This window comes from Phocoena phocoena, chromosome 9 (genome assembly GCF_963924675.1).
Source record: "Phocoena phocoena chromosome 9, mPhoPho1.1, whole genome shotgun sequence".
NCBI lineage: Eukaryota > Metazoa > Chordata > Mammalia > Artiodactyla > Phocoenidae > Phocoena > Phocoena phocoena.
In genome coordinates this window covers 68,866,416-68,893,888 of record NC_089227.1, presented here as the reverse complement: position 1 = coordinate 68,893,888, position 27,473 = coordinate 68,866,416, and the positions used below count along the sequence as shown (strand labels likewise).

At 38.1% G+C, this 27,473-nt stretch overlaps 1 protein-coding gene and 1 non-coding gene across 2 annotated transcripts in view; both read left to right on the top strand.

Annotated features, from left to right (window-relative positions):
* DOCK4 (dedicator of cytokinesis 4) overlaps window positions 1-27,473 on the top strand; it is a 274,676-nt gene that overhangs the window by 67,081 nt on the left and 180,122 nt on the right.
* LOC136128662 (U6 spliceosomal RNA) lies at window positions 10,761-10,868 on the top strand. Its single transcript, XR_010656248.1, has one exon. It is a non-coding gene; the product is annotated as a U6 spliceosomal RNA (small nuclear RNA).

Genomic DNA, 27,473 nt, shown 5'->3' with positions numbered 1-27,473 from the left:
GTGTATATATGTGTGTATAATTATATATGTGTATATTATATAGACTCTTTATATAGTAATTTAATATTACTTAATTGGTATAATTCTTAAGGGTTGCATTAATGCCCCTGATGTTTATATATATATGTATATACATACACATACAGACACATATACATATATATACTTGTACATACATATATATCACACTTATATACATTTTTTCCCCACCTGAACTATTTGAGAACAAATTGCAGGAATTATTCCTCCTACCCCTGCTTACTCCGTGGCATGGCAATATAACCACAGTACAGTGATCAAAATCAGGAAGGTAACAGTGATATAATACTCTTATCCAATCTGTAGATCTCATTCAGTTTTGGCAATTTTCTCAATGTCCTTTATAACAAAACAAACTCAAGCTGTGTTGCATGCAGTTGTCACACCTTTTTAGTTTCCTTTAAACCATTCTCTTTTAATGACAGTGAACAAAAAAGATATAGTTCAAAATATGATATTAAAATATGCTTTAAGATATTTGCAAAGCTGCATGCAGTACTTTAAAAAAAAACAACACGCAAATTCAAACCCAAATTATAAGCTAATGGAAGTAGTGATTAGAGCCTAATTTTATTCTCTAAATTACTTATATTTTGCTAATTTAGATATAATCACTAGCAATACTGTTTGGAAGATTTGCTGTGTAGAAAAAATTTGCAGTTTATAACAAGTATTTCTGTAAATTAAAAGAATCAGATATTACATTACATTCATATATGCTGTGCTCTCTATATATTTTTAAAAGTTATTTTTAGGCAGTGGTTTACTATATGTTTCATGTCTTGAAAAAATTGCAAGTAAGTAATAATAGCTACAGTAGAAAGCAAACAAACAAACAACCGTTTTGACCTTGACATAATCCTCAGTGTATGCCACTGAAACGTTGATATCCCAAATCCGAAATAAAGATGGAAACTTTAAGGGGAAAAATCTCCTTTGTTAAAAAAGAAATGGTAATTCTCTCTGAGTGGTCTCATCCAGCTTCCACTATGTGCCAATGGTCCCTCTTCATCTCTCATTTCTGGCCAATAAATTTCTTTTCTGGTTGAGACTCAATGAAAGTAAACAACTTCAGGTGTCACTTATGTTCCTTAGTTTGACATTCCATGACTTACTATGTATTACTTCAGTCATATTTTCTCAATAACTGTTAGCCATTAGGCAAACCACTTCTTTAAAGAAAACATAAAAGCCTTCCCAAAACTTTGAAATAGCAGATTGTGGACCAGCAGTTAAAATCACAAGATTATTTGCTCATACTTACCATACCTTTTACATGTTAGAAAGTAGGCATCCCAGTAGATAGGGTTACCTGTTCAAAGTTCTCGAGGACATGATCTTCAGAAGGTTAAGCCTGTAGTTAGACCCTTTGATTAATCCTCCATGTTGTCAAAATTGCATCCTTTAAGAGTTAAGTATGTCAACGAAAAAATATCAATCTAAAAAAGGAATGGAGAGGACCTTCAAGATGGCAGAGGAGTAAGACATGGAGATCACCTTCCTCCACACAAATACATCAAAAATACATCTACATGTGGAACAGCTCCTACAGAACACCTACTGAATGCTGGCAGAAGACCTCAGACTTCCCAAAAGGCAAGAAACTCCCCACAAACATGGCTGTGTGGTTGACACGGTCTTGGTGCTCCAGCTGAGTGTCGGGATTGGGCCTCTGAGGTGGGAGAGCCGAGTTCAGGACATAGGACACAAGAGACCTCCCGGCCACATGTAATATCAATCGGTGAGAGCTCTCCCAGAAATCTCAGTCTCAATGCAAAGACCCAGCTCCACTCAACAATCAGCAAGCTCCAGTGCTGGACACCCCAGGCTGAACAACTAGCAAGACAGGAACACAACCCCACCCATTAGCAGAAAGGCTGCCTAAAATCATACTAAGTTCATAGACACCCCAAAACACACCACTAGATGTGGTCCTGCCCACCAGAAAGACAAGATCCAGCCTCATCCACCAGAACACAGGCACCAGTCTCCTCCACCAGGAAGCCTACACAACCCACTGAACCAACCTTACCCACTGAGGGCAGACACCAAAAACAACAGGAACTACGAACCTGCAGCCTGTGAAAAGGAGACCCCAAACACAGTAAGTTAAGCAAAATGAGAAGACAGAGAAATATGCAGCAGATGAAGGAGCAAGGTAAAAACCCACCAGACCAAACAAATGAAGAGAAAATAGGCAGTCTACCTGAAAAAGAATTCAGAGTAATGATAGTAAAGATGATCCAGAATCTCAGAAATAGAATGGAGACAATACAAGAAATGTTTAACAAGGACCTAGGAGAACTGAAGAGCAAGCAAACAATGATGAACAACACCGTAAATGAAATTAAAAATTCTCTAGAAGGAATCAATAGCAGAATAACTGAGGCAGAAGAACAGATAAGTGACCTAGAAGATAAAATAGTGGAAATAATTACCACAGAGCAGAATACAGAAAAAAGAATGAAAAGAATTGAGGACAGTCTCAGAGAACTCTGGGACAACATTAAACGCACCAACATTCAAGTTATAGGGGTCCCAGAAGAAGAAGAGAAAAAGGAAGGGACTGAGAGAATATTTGAAGAGATTATAGTTGAAAACTCCCCTAATAGGGGAAAGGAAATAGTCAATCAAGTCCAGGAAGTGTAGAGAGTCCCATACAGCATAAATCCAAGGAGAAACACTCCAAGACACATATTACTCAAACTATCAAAAATTAAATACAAAGAAAAAGTACTAAAAGCAACGAGGAAAAAGCAACAAATAATATACAAGGGGTTCCCCATAAGGTTAACGGCTGATCTTTCAGCAGAAACTCTGCAAGCCAGAACGGAGTGGCAGGACATATTTAAAGTGATGAAAGGTAAAAACCTACAACCAAGATTACTCTACCCAGCAAAGATCTCATTCAGATTCGATGGAGAAATTAGAACCTTTACAGACAGGCAAAAGCTAAGAGAATTCAGCACCACAAAACCAGCTTTACAACAAATGCTAAAGGAACTTCTCTATGCAGGAAACACAAGAAGAGGAAAAGACCTACAATAACAAACCCAAAACAATTAAGAAAATGGTAATAGGAACATACATATCAATAATTACCTTAAATGTAAATTGATTAAATGCTCCAACCAAAAGACACAGACTGGCTGAATGGATACAAAAACAAGACCCACACATATGCTGTCTACAAGAGACCCACTTTAGACCTAGGGACATATACAGACTGAAAGTGAGGGGATGGAAGAAGATATTCCATGCAAATGGAAATCAAAAGAAAGCTACGGTAGCAATTCTCATATCAGACAATATAGACTTTAAAAGACTATTACAAGAGACAAAGAAGGACACTACATAATGATCAAGTGATCAATCCAAGAAGATATAACAATTGTAAATATTTGTGCACCCAACATAGGTGCACCTCAGTACATGCAAATACTAAGAGCCATAAAAGGGAAATCGACAGTAACACAATCAGAGTAGGGGACTTTAAGCCCCCACTTTAACCAATGGACAGATTAACCAAGATGAAAAATAAGGAGACACAAGCTTTAAATGATACATTAAACAAGATGGACTTAATTAATATTTATAGGACATTCCATCCAAAAACCACAGAATACAGTTTATTCTCACGGGCTCATGGAACATTCTCCAGGATAGGTCATATATTGGGCCAAAAATCAAGCCTTGGTAATGGCCACAAATCAAGCCATGGTAAATTCAAGAAAATTGAAATTGTATCAAGTATCTTTTCCAACCACAACGCTATGAAACTAGATATCAATTACGGGAAAAGAGCTGTAAAAAATACAAACACATGGACGCTAAACAATACGCTCCTACATAACCAAGAGGTCACTGAACAACTCAAAGAGGAAATTAAAAAATACCTAGAAACAATGGACAATGAAAACACGATGGCCCAAAACCTATGGCATGCAACAAAAGCAGTTCAAAGAGAGAAGTTTATAGCAATACAGTCCTGCCTCAAGAAACGAGAAACATCTCAAAAAAAAAACCTAAACTTACACCTAAGGTAATTAGAGAAAGAAGAACAACAACAAAAAAAAAATCCCAACGTTAGCAGAAGGAAAGAAATCATAAAGATCAGGTCAGAAATAAATGAAACTGAAATGAAGGAAATGACAGGCAAGGTCAATGAAACTAAAAGCTAATTCTTTCTGAGAAGATAAACAAAATTGATAAACCATTAGCCAGACTCATCAAGAAAAAAAGGGAGAAGACTCAAATCAATAGAATTAGAAAGGAAAAGGGAGAAGTAACGAAACTGCAGAAATACAAAGGATCATGAGAGATTACTGCAAGCAACTCTATGCCAAGAAAATGGACAACCTCGAAGAAATAGACAAATTCTTAGAAAACCACAGCATTCCGAGACTGAACCAGGAAGAAACAGAAAATATAAACAGACCAATCACAAGCACTGAAATTGAGACTGATTAAAAATCTTCCAACAAACAAAAGCCCAGGACCAGATGGCTTCACAGGCGAATTCTATCAAACATTTATAGAAGAGCTAACACCTATCCTTCTCAAACTCTTCCAAAATATAGCAGAAGGAGGAACACTCCCAAACTCATTCTATGAGGCCACCATCACCCTGATACCAAAACCAGACAAAGATGCCACAAAAAGAATACTACAGACCAATATCACTGTTGAACATAAATTCAAAAATCCTCAACAAAATATTAGCAAACAGAATCCAACAGCACATTAAAAGGATCATACACCATGATCAAGTGGGGTTTATCCCAGGAATACAAGGATTCTTCAGCATATGCAAATCAGTCAGTGTGATACACCATATTAAACAAATTGAAGGAGAAAAACCATATGATCATCTCATTACATGCAGAAAAAGCTTTTGACAAAATACAACACTTATTTATAATAAAAACCCTCCAGAAAGTAGGCATAGAGGGAACTTTCCTCAACATAATAAAGGCCATATATGACAAACCCACAGCCAACATCGTTCTTAATGGTGAAAAACTGAAACCATTTCCACTAACATCAGGAACAGGACAAGGCTGCCCACTCTCACCACTATTATTCAACATAGTTTTGGAAGTTTTAACCACAGCAATCAGAGAAGAACAAGAAATAAAAGAAATCCAAATCAGAAAAGAAGAAGTAAAACTGTTACTGTTTGCAGATGACATGATACTGTACATAGAGAATCCTAATGATGCTACCAGAAAACTATTAGAGCTAATCAGTGAATTTGGTAAAGTAGCAGGACACAAAATTAATGCACAGAAATATCTTGCATTCCTATACACTAATGATGAAAAATCTGAAAGAGAAATTAAGGAAATACTCCCATTTACTATTGCAACAAAAAGAATAAAATACCTAGGAATAAACCTACCTAAGGAGACAAAAGACGTCTATGCAGAAAACTATAAGACACTGATGAAAGAAATTAAAGATGATACAAACAGATGGAGAGATATACCATGTTCTTGGATTGGAAGAATCAGCACTGTGAAAATGACTCTACTACCCAAAGCAATCTACAGATTCAATGCAATCCCTATCAAACTACCACTGGCATTTTTCACAGAACTAGAGCAAAAAATTTCACAATTTGTGTGGAAACAAAAGACCCCAAATAGCCAAAGCAATCTTGAGAAAAAAAAACGGAGCTGGAAGAATCAAGCTCCCTGACTTCAGACTATACTACAAAGTTACAGTAATCAAGACAATATGGTACTGGCAGAAAAAAGAAATATCAATCAGTGGAACAGGATAGCAAGCCCAGAGATAAACCCACGCATCTGTGGTCAACTAATCTATGACAAAGGAGACAAGGATATACAATGGAGAAAATACAGTCTCTTCAATAAGTGGTGCTGAGCAAACTGGACAGCTACATGTAAAAGAATGCAATTAGAACACTGCCTAACACCATACACAAAAATAAGATTAAGGACTTAAATATAAGGCCAGTCTCTATAAAACTCTTAGAGGAAAACATAGGCAGAACACTGTTTGACATAAATCACAGCAGGATCCTTTTTGACCAACCTCCTAGAGTAATGGAAATAAAAACAAAAATAAACAAATGGGACCTAATGAAACTTAAAAGGTTTTGCACAGTGAAGGAAACCATAAACAAGATGAAAAGACAGCCCTCAGAATGGGAGGAAATATTTTCAAATGAAGCAACCGACAAAGAATTAATCTCCAAAATATACTAGCAGCTCATGAAGCTCAATATCGAAAAAAAACAAACAACCCAATCCAAAAATGGGTAGAAGACCTAAATAGACATTTCTCCAAAGAAGATATACAGATTGCCAACAAACACATGAGAAAGGATGCTCAACATCACTAATCATTAGAGAAATGCAAATCGAAACTACAATGAGGAATCACCTCACACCAGTCAGAATGGCCATCATCAAAAAATCTACAAACAATAAATGCTGGAGAGGGTGTGGAGGAAAGGGAACCCTCTTGCACTGTTGGTGGGAATGTAAATTGATACAGCCACTATGGAGAACAGTATGAAGGTTCCTTAAAAAACTAAAAATAGAACTACCATATGATCCAGCAATCCCACTACTGGGCATATACCCTGAGAAAACCATAATTCAAAAAGAGTCATGTACCACAATGTTCACTGCAGCACTTAAATGTCCATCGACCAATGAATGAATAAAAAAGATGTGGCACATATATACAATGGAATATTACTCAGCCATAAAAAGGAACTAAATTGGGTCATTTGTAGAGACGTGGATGGATCTAGAGACTGTTATGCAGAGTGAAGTAAGTCAGAAAGAGAAAAATACTGTATGCTAACATGTATATATAGAATCAAAAAAAAAAATGTGTTTCTGAAGAATATAGGGGCAGGACAGGAATAAAGACACAGACGTAGAGAATGGACTTGAGGACATGGGGAGGGGGAAGGGTAAGCTGGGACAAAGTCAGAGAGTGGCATTGACATATATACATTACCAAATGTAAAACAGATAGCTAATGGGAAGTAGCCACATAGCACAGGGAGTTCAGCTCGGTGCCTTGTGGCCACCTAGAGGGGTGGGATAGGGAGGGTGGGAGGGAGACGCAAGAGGGAGGGGATATGTATGCGTATAGCTGATTCACTTTATTATACAGCCGCAACTAACACAACAATGTAAAGCAATTATACTCCAATAAAGATGTTAAAAAATACTAATCATAAAAAAATAAAAAAGAAATGGAAAATTTTATTTGGGCCAACCTGAGGATTATAACCCAGGAGACAGTCTCTCAGAGAGTTCTGAGTACTGTTCTGAAGAGGTAAAGGGAGAGGCCAGTATGTAGTGATATATTACATATTTATCTATCTATATATATATATACACACATATATATGCACTATACATATTGCATATACCCCTTGACAAATGGATATATGCAATTAAGTATCTTGGTAGAAGGTTACTGCTGCTCTTGAGGTAATGATATCTTAGTCAATGGTACTTTTCTAAGTATGGGAAGATGCAAGAAATTGGGTTCATAAAATTTTCTCCTGAAAATATCTAACTCTGTGAAGGCCAGTTCTGCTTGTTTTCCCAGAGCACAGAGTACCTCATCTTTATCTTCACCCTGTGCTGTAGGTCAGCAACTGCAGTGGCTAATGACTTGATTATTGTAGAACAGGATGGTGGGCAACATTCTTTATTTTATAATTCTTTCCCTTTCAGTCTTAATTTCAACCAAGGTTTGGGGAGCATTTTGTGACCAGTTTGTCCCACAGTGCTAGGAATGCTCATTCCCAGGAAAGGCGAAGATTTTGTTGATGGGCCACTCTGTGTATTATTACTGGTCTAGGTCCTGTTAACAGTAGCAAAAATCCTCTTGACCGCCTGTCTTACTAGTCTGTTGTGGTCCAAGACATGGTTCCCTCTTGTTGCGTCTTCCCATGTCTATTGTTACACTATTTCATTCCTTCATCTTATGGGACTATATGTTTAGTCAATTGTTTCAGGTCTCCTAATCATCATTAATTTTATCTGAGGCTCAATCATGCATTTGGTAATGCAAGAAGCAATAATCTTGTGAAATAGACAAAACAGAAGTAGGATAGCTAGTAACATTAATAAGATCGTTAGTAAGTATTTAAGCTAAGAATTTCAATTAGGTTCAGCCCAGGTTGTCTGACCAGTTTGTTCTTCACCAATTGCTCTCTTTAAAAGAAATAATATATTGGCACTATACATAAAATTCACCAAAGATATCTACACACACAAGGCGAGTGTTGGGTACCTTACAGGATTGAGAAGGGAATGGTATCTTCTAAGGAGTTACATGGCTGGCACCAGAAGAAGAAAAATTGATCTTCATGGTTGAACAGGTATTTCTGCCATTGGGGAGGTCTTGTTAACACATAATGCAGATGCAAAGTGCAAGATAGAGGGGAGGGCAGAAGCCCAAAAGGGCAGAGAAAAATTTTATATATAAAGTTTTCTTGTCTTGCCTTAAAGTATGAATTTTTATTTCACCAAACAGTTAAAATGGTCAGCAATAGGCGTATTCACAAATTGAATAATACTGGCTGAAAATCAGAAATCAAGGTGTGATTCTTTAGAAAGGAGAGTAATTTTTTTAACTTAAATTGGCTTTTAAAGTGCATCAGTAAGAGGAGATCCATCTCCAAATTTGAGCAGTAACAACATTAATTACATAAGTGTCTAGGTTTTCAATATGAAAATGTTAAAGGTCTTTTTAAAAAATTTTTCTTTTATTGGGGTATAGTTGTTTTACAATGTTGTGTTTCTACTGTACAACAAAGTGAAGTAGAGTTCCCTGTGCTATACAGCAGGTTCTTATTAGTTATCTCTTTTATACATATTATTGTATATATGTCAATCCCTATCTCCCAATTCATCCCACTCCCTGCCCCGGCTTTCCCCCTTTGGTGTCCATATGTCTGTTCTCTACATCTGTGTTTCTATTTCTGCCTTGCAGACCAGTTCATCTATACCATTTTTTTAGGTTCCACATATATGTGTTAATATATGATATAGAATTATGCCATAGATTTAGTGGAAAACAGTTTAATGGTAGTGGAGTTTAAAGAAGTTCGAATAAGATTAACTCCATTATTAAAATGATCATGGGGAAGGTGATGATGCTGGTAGTGTTTATAATTTTTGACTTTGCTGCAGAGTTCATAGATCATAGAGATTTTGTACAAAAGGAGGAGGAAGCCAATGCTGGGAGGATGGCCTTAGTCACACCATGTAAGTCACCAAACATCTTTTTTAGACTAAAACACTTCTGAGGCTATCTGCCAAACTGTACTTTTTTTAAAAAAAAGCAAATATGTTCCATGCATTTGAACGCTTATAGTTGGAAAACCTCTGGCGATGGAAAACTTCGTTCTTTGTAAACTGATGCTGCATTTACATATATTGAGACATGGAACATATCCATAAAGTTGTGTAATTCTCTATAAAATGCATTCTTATATCCCAGTTCTTAGTTTGTTAGATCAGATCCTTAAGAATTATTTTAAATGCCTTTGTTTAACCAAAAAGAAAGAAAGAAAGAAAGAAATGTTAAAGAACACTTGTCCTTTGGGTAATCTGGTCCTGCTGGAGAGAGGCTTTGAGCAGCTTGGTGCCCTCCTTCATATAATGAACACACATTTCAGTAGGCCTAGAGTGCTGTCACAGCTCACACTTTATTTCTTCATCTAACCTGGCCCATTTCTACACTCCCATCTCTTCCTAATGCTTCTGGGTTTTCCTCAGTTGACTCATTTTCCAACTGTCTTGTCTCACTTGAACCACTCCTAACAGACATTTGGCTTCCTTTCTTCCCTCTGTTCCAGAGACCCTCAGACCCTGTCTCTGACCTCCCTGTATAAACACCTCGCCTCATCCCTTCAGGATTTTACTGTTTGATGCAGCCAGGATGTACCCCTGAAAGTTATATATGCTTCTGGTGTTTTATTTTAGAAGTCAATTACCTTGCCTTATAGACACAATATAGAATATTCTAGTACCCAAAGCAAAAAATCAGATGACAGATTTTGTAAATCAAGCACATAGAAGGCAATAGAAGTAAAAATTCTTGCTCTGATAATAATGAGGTCTTAGGATGTAAGAAAAGAACGAATTTTACTGAAGATGAATTTATGATAGACTCTAATAATACCATCTTTAGGACGTTTTGCTGACGCCCCACGATGTTAGTAATTTTGTGGTTCAGGTTTAGAAGTCCTAGCAGTTACGTTTTACCCTTAGCCCCCTACCTTCCAAACACAAAGTATGCAAGTACTGTCAAGAAATAGTGTTTTTAGAGTTTTGCCCCAGAACAGCAGCACAAGGAGCTGCATGAAACCGCTCAAAATTAGAACTGTAACTAGTGAAGATCTTTTTTTTTTTTTTTTTTTTTTTTTTGTGGTACGCGGGCCTCTCACCGTTGTGGCCTCTCCCGTTGCGGAAAACAAGCTCCGGACGCGCAGGCTCAGTGCCCATGGCTCACGGGCCCAGACGCTCCGCGGCACGTGGGATCTTCCCGGACTGGGGCACGAACCTGTGTCCCCTGCATCAGCAGGCGGACTCTCAACCACTGCGCCACCAGGGAAGCCCAAAGATCATATTTTTAAAAAGCATTAAAGTCTGAAAAAATTTTTAAGCACATACAGCAAATGAAGAAATACTTATTCAAGAATAATACTAAATCTTATGCTTGTTTCGGCAGCACATATACTAAAAATTGGAACGATACAGAGGAGATTAGCATGGCCCCTGCACAAGGATGACACGCAAATTCGTGAAGCATTCCATATTTTTGGGATATATGTACATGTATAGCTGATTCACTGTGTTATAAAGCAGAAACTAACACACCACTGTAAAGCAATTTTACTCCAATAAAAATGTTAAAAACAACAAAAAAGAATAATACCAAATCTTGATAAGAACAGAGAGAGTGGGTGACACTTGTGTCACAGTCCACTTCCTCCCTCCCACCTGCCCCTGCTCAGTGTGATGGAAGTTCTCCTCTAGGCACTTGTGGCCAAGAAGATGGGGCTGCTTCTCCCCTCAGCTCTCAATCAAGGGCTACTGTATCTGACCAAAAGCTGAAGGCCTCCAGTGTTTCTCATCTCCATTAGGTCTGAGTTGCAGAGGCTGAATTCCTGGCAAAAGTGGCTAAGAGGTTGGGGGCTCCCTTCTACCACCCCACCCCACTCATAGGGCAGGGGCTCCATTGTAGACATAGCAAGCCAAGAATATGGGGGCATCAATTGACCTTGCCCCAGCTCACATACTGGGTAGAGGTTCCACAGGAAGAGACCAGAGGTTACTGGCCCAGCCTAGCACTGGCTCATAAATCAGAGGTGTCACTCTAAAGAATGGACCCACATCCAGCTCTGGAGCAGTGGGTCAGAGACTTGGCCCAGGGAAGAGGCCATGTATAAAGAGAGAAAACTCACAAGCTCTGCTGAACGAAAATGATTTTATTTGAAACAGAGTCTGCAGAAATTTAAGCCTACAGGAACTCTTGAAAACAGTGGAGATTTGGGGGGGCAAAGTGTTTTTTCTCAGAAAAGAAAGAAAACAAAAATGAACAGAACCTCAGAAAAATCCCACCAGGCACACCAACATGTATAAAATTAGACTACCAGAAGGAAAGGAGAGAGAGAAAGGAGCAGGAAACATTTTTTTTTAAATATTGACAAAAAACTTTCCAAATTTGATGAAAACGTTAATCTACACATCCAAGAAGCTCAATGACTCATCAGTGTCACTCTTCCTCTTTCCAATCCCGTTTTCCAGGCAACCCTAAGAATACTTTCTTAAAACACAAATTGGATCATGTTTCCTTTACTTAAAATTCTCCAATGGCTTCTGGTTGCATTTAGAATAAGAGTAATTGATTATGGCTCCTGTGACTGCTGCTTTTATTTCCTGCCTCCCCTCCAGCCTCATTTGACTCCTCTTGCTTCAGACACAGTGGCCTTCCTCCACTTTCTCCGTCACCCCAAGCTCTTTCCTGTTGTGGGACCTTTGCACGGGCTCTTTTCTCTTCCTGGTGCATCGTCTCCCCATCTTTTTTTTTATCCCTTACTAAACTGTTTTCATTTATTTATTTATTTATTTACATCTTTTTTTTTTTTTTCGGTACACCGGCCTCTCACTGTTGTGGCCTCTCCCGCTGCGGAGCAGAGGCTCCTAACACGCAGGCTCAGTGGCCATGGCTCATGGGCCCAGCCGCTCCGTGGCATGTGGGATCTTCCCGGAACGGGGCACGAACCCGTGTCCCCTGCATCGGCAGGCAGACTCTCAACCACTGCGCCACCAGGGAAGCCCTATTTTTTATATCTTTATTGGAGTATAAATGCTTTACAATGGTGTGTTAGTTTCTGCTTTATAACAAAGTGAATCAGTTATACATATACATATGTTCCCATATCTCTTCCCTCTTGTGTCTCCCTCCCTCCCACGCTCCCTATCCCACCCCTCTAGGTGGTCACAAAGCACCGAGCTGATCTCCCTGTGCTATGCAGCTGCTTCCCACTAGCTACCTATTTTACGTTTGGTAGTGTTTATATGTCCATGCCACTCTCTCACTTTATCACAGCTTACCCTTCCCCCTCCCCGTATCCTCAAGTCTGTTCTCTAGTAGGTCTCTGTCTTTACTCCTGTCTTACCCTTAGGTTCTTCATGACATTTTATTTTCTTAAATTCCATACATATGTGTTAGCATACGGTATTTGTCTTTTTTTTCTGACTTACTTCACTCTGTATGACAGACTCTGGGTCCACCCACCTCATTACAAATAGTTCAATTTCGTTTCTTTTTATGGCTGAGTAATATTCCATAGTATATATGTGCCACATCTTCTTTATCTATTCATCTGATGATGGGCACTTAGGTTGTTTCCATCTCCGGGCTATTGTAAATAGAGCTGCAATGAACATTTTGGTACATGACTCTTTTTGAATTATGGTTTTCTCAGGGTATATGCCCAGTAGTGGGATTGCTGGGTCATATGGTAGTTCTATTTGTAGTTTTTTGAGGAACCTCCATACTGTTCTCCATAGTGGCTGTACCAATTCACATTCCCACCAGCAGTGCAAGAGTGTTCCCTTTTCTCCACACCCTCTCCAGCATTTATTGTTTCTAGATTTTTTGATGATGGCCATTCTGACTGGTGTGAGATATCTCATTGTAGTTTTGATTTACATTTCTCTAATGATTAATGATGCTGAGCATTCTTTCATGTGTTTGTTGGCAGTCTGTATATCTTCTTTGGAGAAATGTGTATTTAGGTCTTCTGCCCATTTTTGGATTGGGTTGTTTGTGTTTTTGTTATTGAGCTGCATGAGCTGCTTGTAAATTTTGGAGATTAATCCTTTGTCAGTTGCTTCATTTGCAAATATTTTCTCCCATTCTGAGGGTTGCCTTTTGGTCTTGTTTATGGTTTCCTTTGCTGTGCAAAACCTTTGCAGTTTCATTAGGTCCCATTTGTTTATTTTTGTTTTTATTTCCATTTCACTAGGAGGTGGGTCAAAAAGGATCTTGCTGTGATTTATGTCATAGAGTGTTCTGCCTATGTTTTCCTCTAAGAGTTTGATAGTTTCTGGCCTTACCTTTAGGTCTTTAATCCATTTTGAGCTTATTTTTGTGTATGGTGTTAGGGAGTGATCTAATCTCATACTTTTACATGTACCTGTCCAGTTTCCCCAGCACCACTTATTGAAGAGGATGTCCTTTCTCCACTATACATTCCTGCCTCCTTTATCAAAAATAAGGTGACCATATGTGCGTGGGTTTATGTCTGGTCTTTCTATCCTGTTCCATTCATCTATCTTTCTGTTTTTGTGCCAGTACCATACTGTCTTGATTACTGTAGCTTTGTAGTATAGTCTGCAGTCAGGGAGCCTGATTCCCCCAGCTCCGTTTTTCGTTCTCAAGACTGCTTTGGCTATTCGGGGTCTTTTGTGTTTCCATACAAATTGTGAAATGTTTTGTTCAAGTTCTGTGAAAAATGCCAGTGGTGGTTTGATAGAGATTGCATTGAATCTGTAGATTGCTTTGGGTAGTAGAGTCATTTTCACAATGTTGATTCTTCCAATGCAAGAACATGGTATATCTCTCCATCTGTTTGTATCATCTTTAATTTCTTTCATCAGTGTCTTACAATTTTCTGCATATAGGTCATTTGTCTCCTTAGGTAGGTTTCTTCCTAGATATTTTATATTCTTTTTGTTGCAATGGTAAATGGGAGTGATTTCTTGATTTCGCTTTCAGATTTTTCATCATTAGTGTGTAGGAATGCCAGAGATTTCTGTGCATTAATTTTGTATCCTGCTACTTTACCGAATTCATTGATTAGCTCTAGTAGTTTTCTGCTAGGATCTTTAGGATTCTCTATGTATAGTATCATGTCATCTGCAAACGGTGACAGCTTTACTTCTTCTCTTCTGATTTGGATTCCTTTTATTTCCTTTTCTTCTCTGATTGCTGTGGCTTAACTTCCTAAACTATATTGAATAAGAGTGGTGAGAGTGGGCAGCCTTGTTTTGTTCCTGATCTTAGTGGAAATGCTTTCAGTTTTTCACCATTGAGGACCATGTTGGCTGTGGGTTTGTCATATATGGCCTTTATTATGTTGAGGAAAGTTCCCTCTGTGCCTACTTTCTGGAGGGTTTTTATCATAAATGGGTGTTGAATTTTGTCTAAAGCTTTCTCTGCATCTATTGAGATGATCATATGGTTTTTCTCCTTCAATTTGTTAATATGGTGTATCACATTGATTGATTTGCGTATATTGAAGAATCCTTGCATTCCTGGAATAAACCCCATTTGATCATGGTGTATGATCCTTTTAATGTGCTGTTGGATTCTGTTTGCTAGTATTTTGTTGAGGATTTTTGCATCTATGTTCATCAGTGATATTGGCCTGTAGTTTTCTTTCTTTGTGACATCCTTGTCTGGTTTTGGTATCAGGGTGATGGTGGCCTTGTAGAATGAGTTTGGAACTGTTCCTCCCTCTGCTATATTTTGGAAGAATTTGAGAAGGATAGGTGTTAGCTCTTCTCTAAATGTGTGATAGAATTCGCCTGTGAAGCCATCTGGTCCTGGGCTTTTGTTTGTTGGAAGATTTTTAATCACAGTTTCAATTTCAGTGCTTGTGATTGGTCTGTTCATATTTTCTATTTCTTCCTGATTCAGTCTTGGCAGGTTGTGCATTTCTAAGAATTTGTCCATTTCTTCCAGGTTGTCCATTTTCTTGGCATAGAGTTGCTTGTAGTAATCTCTCATGATCTTTTGTATTTCTGTGGTGTCAGTTGTTACTTCTCCTTTTTCGTTTCTAATTCTATTGATTTGGGTCTTCTCCCTTTTTTTCTTGATGAGTCTGGCTAATGGTTTATCTATTTTGTTTATCTTCTCAAAGAACCAGCTTTTAGTTTTATTGATCTTTGCTATCGTTTCCTTCATTTCTTTTTCATTTATTTCTGATCTGATCTTTATGATTTCTTTCCTTCTGCTAACTTTGGGGTTTTTTTCTTCTTCTTTCTCTAATTGCTTTAGGTGCAAGGTTAGGTTATTTATTCGAGCTGTTTCCTATTACTTAAGGTAGGATTGTATTACTATAAACTTCCCTCTTAGAACTGTTTTTGCTGCATCCCATAGGTTTTGGGTCGTCATGTCTTCATTGTCATTTGTTTCTAGGTATTTTTTCATTTCCTGTTTGACTTCTTCAGTGATCACTTCGTTATTAAGTAGTGTATTGTTTAGCCTCCATGTGTTTGTATTTTATACAGATCTTTTCCTGTAATTGATATCTAGTCTCATAGCATTGTTGTTGGAAAAGATACTTGATATAATTTCAGTTTTCTTAAATTTACCAAGGCTTTATTTGTGACCCAAGATATGATCTGTCCTGTGGAATGTTCCATGAGCACTTGAGAAAAATGTGTATTCTCTTGTTTTTGGATGGAATGCCCTATAAATATCAATTAAGTCCATCTTGTTTAATGTATCATTTATAGCTCATGTTTCCTTATTTATTTTCATTTTGGGTGATCTGTCCATTGGTGAAAGTGGGGTGTTAAAGTCTCCTACTATGAATGTGTTACTGTCGATTTCCCCTTTTATGGCTGTTAGTATTTGCCTTATGTATTGAGGTGCTCCTATGTTAGGTGCATAAATATTTTCAATTGTTATATCTTCTTCTTGGATCGATCCCTTGATCATTATGTAGTGTCCTTCTTTGTCTCTTCTAAGAGTCTTTATTTTAAAGTCTATTTTGTCTGATATGAGAATTGCTACTCCAGCTTTCTTTTGGTTTCCCTTTGCATGGAATATCTTTTTCCATCCCCTCACTTTCAGTCTGTATGTGTCTCTAGGTCTGAAGTGGGTCTCTTGTAGACAGCATATATATGGGTATTGTTTTTTATCCATTCAGCCAGTCTCTGTCTTTTTGTGGGGGCATTTAATCCATTTACATTTAAGGTTATTATTGATATGTATGTTCCTATTCCCATTTTCTTAATTGTTTTGTGTTTGATATTATAGGCCCTTTCCTTCTCTTGTGTTTCTTGCCTAGGGAATATCCTTTAGCATTTGTTGTAAAGCTGGTTTGGTAGTGCTGAACTCTCTCAGCTTTTGCTTGTCTGTAAAGGTTTTAATTTCTCCATCAAATCTGAATGATATCCTTGCTGGGTAGAGTAATCTTGGTTGTAAGTTTTTCTCCTTCATCACTTTAAATATGTCCTGCGAGTCCCTTCTGGCTTGCAGAGTTTCTGCTGAGAGATTAGCTGTTAACCTTATGGGGATTCCCTTGTGTGTTATTTGTTGTTTTTCCCTTGCTGCTTTTAATATGCTTTCTTTGTATTTAATTTTTGACAGTTTGATTAATATGTGTCTTGGCCTATTTCTCCTTGGATTTATCCTGTATGGGACTCTCTGTGTTTCCTGGACTTGATTAACTATTTCCCATATTAGGGAAGTTTTCAACTATAATCTCTTCAAAGATTTTCTCAGTCCCTTTCTTTTTCTCTTCTTCTGGGACCCCTATAATTCGAATGTTGGTGTGTTTAATGTTGTCCCAGAGGTCTCTGAGACTGTCCTCAGTTCTTTTCATTCTTTTTTCTTTATTCTGCTCTGCAGTAGTTATTTCCACTGTTTTATCTTCCAGGTCACTTATCCGTTCTTCTGCCTCAGTTATTCTGCTGTTGATCCCTTCTAGAGTATTTTTAATTTCATTTATTGTGTTGTTCATCGTGCTTGTTTCATCTTTAGTTCTTCTAGGTCCTTGTTACATGTTCCTTGCATTTTCTCTATTGTATTTCCAAGATTTTGGATCATATTTACTATCATTGTTCTGAATTATTTTTCAGGTAGACTGCCTATTTCCTCTACATTTGTTAGGTCTGGTGGGTTTTTATCTTGCTCCTTCATCTGCTGTGTGTTTTTCTGTCTTCTCATTTTGCTTATCTTACTGTTTGGGGTCTCCTTTTTGCAGGCTGCAGTTTCGTTGTTCCTGTTGTTTTTGGTGTCTGTCCCCAGTGGCTAAAGCTGGTTCAGTGGGTTGTGTAGGGTTCTTGGTGGAGGGGACTAATGCCTGTGTTCTGGTGCATGAGGCTGGATTTTGTCTTTCTGGTGGGCAGGTCCACGTCTGGTGGTGTGTTTTGGGGTGTCTGTGGCCTTATTATGATTTTAGGCACCCTCTCTGCTGATGGGTGGCGTTGTGTTCCTGTCTTGCTAGTTGTTTGGCATAGGGTGTCCAGCACTGTAGCTTGCTGGTCGTTGAGTAAAGCTATGTGCTTGTGTTGAGATGGAAATCTCTGGGAGATTTTTGCCATTTGTTATTATGTGGAGCTGGGAGGTCTCTTGTGGACCAGTGTCCTGAATTTGGCTCTCCCACCTCAGAGGCACAGCACTGACTCCTGGCTGCAGCACCAAGAGCCTTTCATCCACACGGCCCAGAATAAAAGGGAGAAAAAGTAGAAAGAAAGAAGGAAAGAAAGGAAGGAAGGAAGGAAGAAGGAAAGAAAGAAAGAGGATAAAAGAAAATAAATAAGGTAAAATAAAGTTATTAAAATTAAAAAATATTAAGAAAAAAAATTTTTAAGTAAAAAAAACAACTACAACAACAAAAATAAGCGGACGGATAGAACCCTACAACAAATGGTGAAAGCACAGCTATACAGACAAAATCTCACACAGAAGCATACACATACACACTCACAAAAAGAGGAAAAGGGGAAAAAATAATAAATCTTGCTCTCAGAGTCCACCTCCTCAATTTGGGATGATTCGTTGTCTATTCAGGTATTCCACAGATACAGGGTACATCAAGTTGATTGTGGAGATTTAATCCACTGCTCCTGAGGCTACTGGGAGAGATTTCCCTTTCTCTTCTTTGTTCGCACAGCTCCCGGGGTTCAGCTTTGGATTTGGCATCGCCTCTGCGTGTAGGTCGTCAGAGGGAGTTTGTTCTTTGCTCAGACAGGACGTGGTTAAAGGAGCAGCCGCTTCAGGGGCTCTGGCTCACTCAGGCCACGGGGAGGGAGGGCCACAGAGTGCGGGGCGAGCCTGCAGCGGCAGAGGCCGGCATGACGTTGCACCAACCTGAGGTGCTCCGTGCGTTCTCCCGGAGGAGTTGTCCCTGCATCCCGGGACCCTGGCAGTGGCGGGCTGTACAGGCTCTCCGGAAGGGAGGTGTGGAGAGTGACCTGTGCTCGCACACAGGCTTCTTGGTGGTGGCAGCAGCAGCCTTAGCATCTCATGCCCGTCTCTGGGGTTTGCGCTGTTAGCCGCGGCTCATGCCCATTTCTGGAGCTCCTTTAAGCAGCGCTCTTAATCCCCTCCTCTCACACCAGGAAACAAAGGGGGAAGAAAAAGTCTCTTGCCTCTTCGGCAGGTCCAGACTTTTCCCCGGACTCCCTCCTGGCTAGCCGTGGTGCACTAACCCCCTGTAGGCTGTGTTCACGCCGCCAGTCCTCTCCCTGCGCTCTGACCGAAGCCGGAGCCTCAGCTCCCAACCCCACCCACCCCGGCCGGTGAGCAGACAAGCCTCTCGGGCTGGTGAGTGCTGGTCAGCACCGATCCTCTGTGCGGGAATCTCTCCTCTTTGCCCTCCGCTCCCCTGTGACTGTGCTCTCGTCCGCGGCTCTTAAGCTTCCCGCCTCTGCCACCCGCAGTCTCCGCCCGCGAAGGGGCTTCTGGTGTGTGGAAACCTTTCCTCCTTCACGGCTTCTTCCCACTGGTTCAGGTCCCGTCCCTATTCTTTTGTCTCCGTTTTTCTTTTTTTGCCCTACCCTGGTACGTGGGGAGTGTCTTGCCTTTTGGGAGGTCTGAGGTCTTCTTCCAGCGTTCAGTAGGTGTTCTGTAGGCGTTGTTCCACGTGTAGATGTATTTCTGATGTATCTGTGGGGAGGAAGGTGATCGCCACGTCTAACTCTTCTGCTGTCTTTCCCCTCTCCCGTCTCCCCATCTTTTGCATTGCCATTTTTTTCTGTTTCCAAGCTTGAATGTTACTCTCTCAGAAATGCCTTCTATAACCACTTTGCCTTTATTATTTTTATCTCAGTCTCTTGTTTATCTTCTTTATAACAGTTATCACAATTAAAAGAGGAAAACTGTGGTAGGATACTCAAGAAGTTGTAAACATTGATTAATTCTAGTAAACAGAACTCAGTAACTGAGGTAGGGAAGTACATTTTCCTCCATAATAGAACCTTTTGTATGTATGCATGTACTACTTTAAAAATTTTTTTTACGTTTAGTTAAATTTAAAGTTGCCCAGTGTTTATCAGGCACTCAGTATCTGTTTCACAAATGAATAGAAAACACAATTATCAGTTGTTTGCCTCAAGTTTGTTTCTTTGGTTTCCTAGTACCAAATAGGAAAAAAAAAAATTAGAAGGTAAAACAATTTACTGTGTCCTAAGGAGGTTGCATTATTTTCCTAGCTTTGAGATTTAAGGCCCTAATTTATGTGTCCAACCCTCACTGTTGTACTCTTAAAGGCTTTGGAGTTTTTCACATTTATAAGTAATAATGTGTGGAACGTCTGCTGTATTTTGGAATATGTCTTTAAAATAAAACCTTAGAGTGGGGAAGGGATAAATTGGGAGATTGGGATTGGCATATACACACTACTGTATATAAAATAGGACTAATAAGAACCTACTATATAGCACAGGGAATTCTACTCAATACTCTTAATGGCCTATATGGGAAAAGAGTCTAAAAAGTGTGTGGATATATGTATATGTATAACTGATTCACTTTGCTGTACACCTGAAACTAACACAACATTGTAAATCAACTACAATAAAAATTTTTTTAAAAACCTTAGAAATGGGATTATTAAGGGAGAGTGTGAGCTTTTTAATGAATTTTGCCACATTAACAAAATAAAAAGCAGCTGAGATTGTCATTTTGGAATAAAACTTGGGACAGTTTATTGAGGACATCAAAGAAAGATATCAAAGATTTTTCAAAGGTTTGGAACCTGTAGATTCAGAATTGCAGTATTAATTAATAAAAGTGGAAAAAAGATGAAGAAATTGTTTGGGGATTGAATGGAAGAGACTGGTTTTAGAATGTAGGTTTACTTTCACAGTCTCTGTGTGCTCACGATAATTGCTGAAGTTCTCATGCTCTATAATTACCTATGATATTAAGTTTAATCCCTCTCTAATTCTCACCTAGACTGTTAAATTTATCCGTAATATGTATCCTGCCAAATCTTCCTCTGTTGTACTGCCAGAATCCTCTTTCCCAAATAAAAATCTGTTCTTCATCTCACGCCCCATTTCAAGTTTTATTGATTCATCAACTTGTGATGCCAGCTTGGCCCCTTCCTGTGGTGTTGCAAGGCAAGCTTCCAAAATCTGGCCCAGTCTCCGTTTCATTGCCTCTCCCTACATTCTGCCTTCAGCCCAACATAACCCTCTTTGGATTGTGGTATTAGTAGCCACACAGAGTTGTGATACTGTAAATGTTCATACCCCAGAAGTGAATGCCTTTATGATAGTTTTATTAGAAATCGAACTAGTGATACAGCCTTCAATAATTTTACTAGGAATCAGAAGATCTCAGTGATTTCAAAACAAAACAGGGCAAAGACATTTCTTTTACCCATTCTATGTGTTTCTGTCTTTGCTCACAACTCCATGCTGTATTTTGTGTGTCCTCTCCCTACTCTGTTCTTTAAAAAAATGACCTTCTTTGATAGATTATTCCCTGCCTTTTTTCATTTAGATTTTGCATGTTATATATGATGATTTTTTTTCAAATCTTTTTAGTCTTGTTCAAATACTCCCATTTTCTAAAATGAGTTTTCTTAAACTTTAGAATATTCTGGCTGAGTTGAGATAAAGAGCCTAATTCAGCGTTCTCTATTTGACACTTTATTTTGAGAAAAAGTAAATGAAGCAATTTTTTTGGTCTTTTCTTAGCATGTGGATATTTTTAAATGCTGAAAATGGAAAGAAAAGACCATTTCAGTTTGATCATCAAACTTCATGAAAATTCTGATTGAGAAAATTAAATGAGTAAGGATTAATAGATATATGCCAACTGTATTCTTTGTTTCCTCCCCCATACGTCACTTCAGGGATTTGTTCGTTATTAGTTTGGGTTTATAATGTGACCTTTGGATATCCCACTTGTGAAAATATTTTTGCACTATTAGTGCATCTATTCTTAGCTCAGATGTTTTTAGCACATGTATTTTTAGAACATATACTTTAATATTCTACCATTTTTCTTCTATACTTGTATAGAAACTCAGGAGAATTAAAAAGAAAAATGTAATTGTGTAATGTTAAGTACTTTTTACATTTAAGTCAGTTATTTAATCAATATTGTGACTTTATTTTATACTTTAATTTGGAACATTTGCAAATTTTTTGAAGCAAAGGACAGTTTTTGAATTAAATATTGATGAGATTGATAGTTCTTAAATACTATATAAGTAGAGTAAATTTTTGCTCAGTTAATTAATTTACCCATTTACAATTACATTTTAATTGTGCACTGAAGACACACTAGTATATATTCTTCAAAGACTGCTTGTGTTATTGTAAAACAATAGGGATTTCAAGGATTTTAAAATAAATTGGCTTTTGAAACATGGTAGACTGACTCTTGTAATCTCCCCTTCAAACATGTAAAAATGCTGGGTAAATTACAACTAAGACATGGTAAGAAATAGCAAATGAAGCTTCAAAGAAAGGAAGGGACATCTTGCTGACATTAAGAGGGAGCTCCATACCAGAAGTGTAAACACTCAAGTAAGCACTCCAACAGGGAAGGGGGGTGTGAATATAGGCCCTGATGACTGGGGGCTTAAGTTTTAAATGTCTCATGGAAGTCAAGACATGATTTGTTATATCTGCTCCCTCTCCCTCATTGCTGATTATTTCACGATTGATTGTGTTTTTACTATCATTTTATTGTGACTCAACTTCAGTGGGTGTTGCTTTTTTTCATAGGAATCCTATGCACCGTGGGTGTGAAAGTGGCAGTATGGAGTGATTATACATTTACTGTTTTCAGGCTACTCAACTGGGACCAGTTACTTACCTTGGATTTCATAGCTATGGATTTTTCCAAACTACTGAGTTAATTTAAATTCAGTGGCTTAAGCTTGGAGTTTCTATCTCACCAGAGAATCATGTACCCTCATCACCTTTTTAAAACAGAGAACAGTTCTTTCAAGCCCAGTATTAGAGGACTTACTTCTAAGCATTACTTGTATATTCTCTAAGCTATATCTCCTAGAAGTTCAGATAATAAACTATCAGGAAAAGACTAAATAAAAGGTAGCAAAATAGGTTCATAATGAAAAAGAAACCATGAAAAAATGAACAAGGAGAGTTTCAAATTCATGCATCAAAAAAATATTGAACATCTGTATGTCTGCATTATTCAAGGCACTAGTAATATAGCATTTAAGAAAGCAAATACAAATCTTTGTCCTCTTGGTGCTTAGCTTCTAGTGGTTAGAAAGAACTAAATAGAATTTCTAAAATTGTTTTAAAGAAGAAGTCATGTAAGGAAGATTAGTGTACTGCTTAAATACCAAATGAGCACAACTGAAAAGAGAAAGGATAATGTGATATAACAGCAGTGGCAGTGGTAGTTGTAGTAGCAGCTGCTAACATTTTTGAGCACTTCCTTTATACCAGGTATTGCCTAAAGTATTTTATGGAGTTGGTATCATTATCATCTTTATTTTACAGATGTGGAAACCAAAGCACAGAGGCGTTAACACTGAGACAGGGTCATGATGCTGTATGATAGACTTCTTAAACTGTACACTTAACCACATGTATTTATCAAATATATTTGTCACTATTTTCCATTTTTGTGTTGCTATACATTTGCAGTTAGGTGTTAGTTGGTTCATTGGTGGCAAAATGGCTGATCTAGTCTAAACTTAATTTTGCCTGCTACTTAATAAATCATGCTGTGCTTGCCTTTTTTTATGTAAAAGTGCAGAATTTCATGAATTTAAAAAGAATCATCTTATAGAGTGAGTTAGCTCCGATTCCTAAGAAGTTAGAGTTACCAAAAAATCAACCACATTTGGTTTAACAGATACCAAGCCTTTCTTTCCTGTAGTTCTGCTCCGTAAGCTGAGTTTAATCATGAAAAACTGTTGTTTTGTGACTCTAGATTAATTAATGACTACGCCTCTGTTTAAAATTAGATATCAAATCTTTGTAATTGGGTCTTAAACATCTAGACTGATTTTTAAAAGTTTTGTTTCATGATTGTTTCTTCTAATAAGAGGAACATTTCCCCCTTAGCCATTTCATTTTGGGGATTTATATTAACAGCCAGAAAAAAAATTGATTGTGGAACATTATTGATCTATTTTGTGAAATTAAGAATTTAACCTAATTTTTTAGCTTATTGGTTGTCGTAACTCCCAGTTTAAAAAAAAAAATCTTCCCTGCACTTTCAAATTCCCTCAATCAGTCATAATTTTTCCTTATTTTAATATTCCTATCATGAACTTAACCCTTGCTGCTTCATATTCTACTTACGTATGTGTGTCTTACTTTCATTATTGGATGATCAGCTTGTTTGGAGCAGAGAGCCTATTGTGTACACCCTTATTTCTCACCCTCCACCTTCCACTCAAGCTGGAAGTTGCTGCCTGGCCCAAAGTGGACAGTTTGAATTGCGGAAGGAGTAAGTTAAAGTGTCCAGATAAAATTTTAGAAGTTGTTCCAGCCCCAGATGTAACAGCTAAGGCGAGGACAGTGAAGTTGTATGACAAGAAAGAGAATAGGAAGGAAAATACTGCACTGTGAACATACCCTGTATCATAAGCTACACTCCTGAAAGGATAGGAGTAATTCTCAGGTCATTGGAATGGGCGAATATTTGATAAGCCTCCCCTTTGTAGTGAAGAATAGTTTCTTTGTCTTCATACATTATTTGTTATTGTCTAGTGAGTCATTTAGCCAACCTGTTCATTTTAGTCGAGATATTTAAGAACCACTATAAAAATAGGAGTTTCCCTGATTGAAAAATAAATAGTATTGCAGTGGCTCTTGGTGGGCTGGTCCCTGTAGATTCACTACTATGTCATGTTTCTTTGTCTTACTGAAAGTACACCCCCTCTTTGATGTTTCTTTGTTAAGTGTTGTGGTTTTTTAATGGAAGTTGAATTGATGATTTGGGAAGAGCCAAGTACATTGTGGTCAAGCCCTTGGCCCACTTGACCTTTCCAGTTCTTGATTCTCGGTGAGTTCTTCATTCTGAAGAAATTGGGTCACCTCAACAATACCTTCCCCTCCAAATTGATATCAGTAGTCCAGACAAATGAAATCATTATGCCTGGGGCTTTCATCTATATCTTTCTAAACCTTCAGATTGAAAACTACCATATCTTCTAACTAAATTTTAGAATTCATTCAACTGTTGAATGCCTAATTTTCCTTTTTCCCCTCTACTGTTTTGTCTGTTTTCCCCCTGTCACTTCCTCATTGCCTTCCCTTATCCATTAGCTGGCTCCTTTCTGTCTGTTGTCTTCTCCTTGGGTCCTCTCTATCCTCGAGAACATTGATGCATTTCTTTGTTCATGCTTACATCTATCTGTCTTTCCACAAAACATATTTATTCTCTATTTCCTATCTTTAATTGTCTTTAGAATCCACATTGATTGAATGCCTTTCTTTTCTCATTGTCTTATCCTCTGTATTCAACTTATGTAAAAAATAAAATAAAATAAATCACTGATGGTTAAATGAATTCTGGCTCCAATAGAGCAAAACAAGAATTCTGGTCAATTTTCTTCCTCCAGTCTCTACCCTGAATAGCATGATCTGTTTGTTTTTTCATTACTGTTTAGTTCTTTTCTTACATTGTACGTACCACATAAGGTTGCTAGTATCTCTGATCAGGTCCTTTGATGAGAAGTTCTAGTAAAATGATCTGTCCTTGCAAAACATCACAGGACCTCAAGAATTTTGTTTAGTGCTTGTGATTCTCTATGTGAAAGCATTGCTTATAGTGTCCTGGGGTACTAGAACAGTGTTCTACCCAGCAGAGGGGTGGTTGTTACGTACTGTGTCTGGCACACACTGCTATTCTACAAACATCAGCTTCTGCTGATGTTCATATTGATGATGACAGTGTGGGTGAGTGTTTTGAAGGCCAAAGGACAGAAGTAGGAGGAGAACAGAGACACCAGTAATGAGGTGGGGGTACCGGGAGAGCGTGAGTCAGGAAGAAATAGCTGCTGGGACAGATGGATTATAACATGTGTTAGTTTATCTTCATTCACCAGCCTCTGGGTTTTAAAAGGAACCAGTAGTACCACATCCAAGTTGTCCGCATCCAACCATCCAGATGACTCATTCTCCCCTGCTTCATTCCATGTGGCTATCGGAGGACTGACGCTCCTCCACTCTATCACCCTCAGTCATCCATCTCGTGTGGGCTGGGGGCAGGGAGGGAGCTAAAGGATAGTTAGGTGAAAATAGGATGAAGATTTAATTAAAGTTCCTGAGTGCTTGCCAGATTTAATCTAATGCTCACGACTTTCTGACACCGGCATTCTATTAGATCCATACACCAGAGGACACAGTGATGCAGCCACATCCTGCCCTTCTTTTCTTATGTCATTGCCTTTTTGGGTATGCCTCATCTAGGTCAGATTCTAACCCCAGGAAAGGCTCCGTCTTCTTTCCGAGCCTAGTACTTTTTTAAAAAAACAAATTTTCCTGATGATTTACCTACTCTATTGAAAAGGAAGCAAACAAACCAACAAAACACTACTTTTGTTGTTGTTTGTTTCTTCATTTTACTGAAGACAAGTGAAAGGAAGATTCCAATCTACATGCATGGCAAATGTCTCGCATTTCTGTTGCATCCCAGCATGATTGTTGCCACGCTTATGGTGTATGTTTGCAGATAACATTGTAGTGCTGTGCATTAGGAATTGGGAGTGACTACTTGCACCATAGTATGTATGTAACTGAGTGAAAAGGGTAATAAGTAATGATGTAGATGGAGGATCTTTGGAGTACAGATTTATCATTCCCTTGATCCACCATCCAAATTCATTTTAAAATTGAATTCAGGTTAATGATGATGGAAAGTTTTTAAAAAGATAAGTCACCTTTGACTGGTTTCATTTTCTATCACTAATGTAAGTGAGGGACTTTTTTTTTTTTTTATCTTTTTCGTTTTAAAATAATAGAAGAAAAAAGGAACAGGGAATTAAAAGACTGAAAGAGAAACAGCATGTTGGAAATAGGCAAACATAAGTATTCAAAAAGATAGGACATTAATTTTTTCCTATAGCTAGAGTTGGGAGAATAAGGTATGAAAAGCGTATCATTCAATGTCCTCAGTATATCCCGCTGTGGTAATGTCAGTATAATTGGGGTAACAAAAAAATTTAATTTTACTCTTTTACTGACTAAATTCCCTCTTGTATATCAAAGTGGCCTGCATCCTGCTCAATTCTGCTCAGTAGAAAATAATGTGATTATGAGTTTCTACTGTATATAATATTAAGAATATAATGTTGGTTTTATTACAATCACCTTTCTTAAATTTTTTTTAAAAATCTCTGAATATCCTTAAGATCCTTGAATTTTTATGTGTTTAGCTTTGTGTCCATGTTTATGACATTTGATTAGTAATTATTCACAGGCCTTATAGAGTTTTAAAGAAATTAGAACTCCCTTTTTAAGATCAATATCTTCCAGGGCTGGATAGCCCCTGCCATTTGCTAGGATGAGGTTGGTGCAGGGGTGTTTCTGTCTGGCAGGGTGCTGGAGAAGTGGTGATGGGACTGGAAGCCAGACTTCCTCTTCTTCTTAGTGTTCTGTTCAGGTTTTTTCTAGCTTCTTGGAACCTTCTTTGTAAGTGGAAAAACTCAGGTAATCAAGTTGGAAAAGTGT